The sequence below is a fragment of the Pygoscelis adeliae genome, unplaced genomic scaffold, assembly GCF_000699105.1.
Source record: "Pygoscelis adeliae isolate BGI_AS28 unplaced genomic scaffold, ASM69910v1 Scaffold77, whole genome shotgun sequence".
Taxonomy (NCBI): Eukaryota; Metazoa; Chordata; class Aves; order Sphenisciformes; family Spheniscidae; genus Pygoscelis; species Pygoscelis adeliae.
This window is the reverse complement of record NW_008825216.1, coordinates 2,352,454-2,352,829: the sequence shown is the minus strand read 5'-3', so window position 1 is coordinate 2,352,829 and position 376 is coordinate 2,352,454.

Here is a 376-nt window from a genome sequence, read left to right as displayed (position 1 = left end):
AGACCTGATCTCCACTGGAAATTGTTTCATCTCTTGGGTGTCCTTGTCTGCACTGGCTCCTGTGATCCTTAATCTGAAAAGGAAAGTGTGAAGTGACTCAAGGGTCCACGCAGACTTCAGACTAATGATAAACGATGTCAAACTACATTAGCAAATCATAGACGGGTCTCGAGAAGTAGAAATACATGTCAGTAGAGAGAAAAAAAAAAAAACCAGACAGGAAATTGGAAGGAAAGACAGACAAACGGAGGAGTCGACAGTAATTTTTGGCCAGAGCGCTTACGGGAGGTGAGCTCCCCCGGCTAGCCTTCCCCTCTTGCAGGCAGACTTGCTGCCCTGTCCAGAAACGGCGCGGCGGCGGATGCGGCGGCCCCAG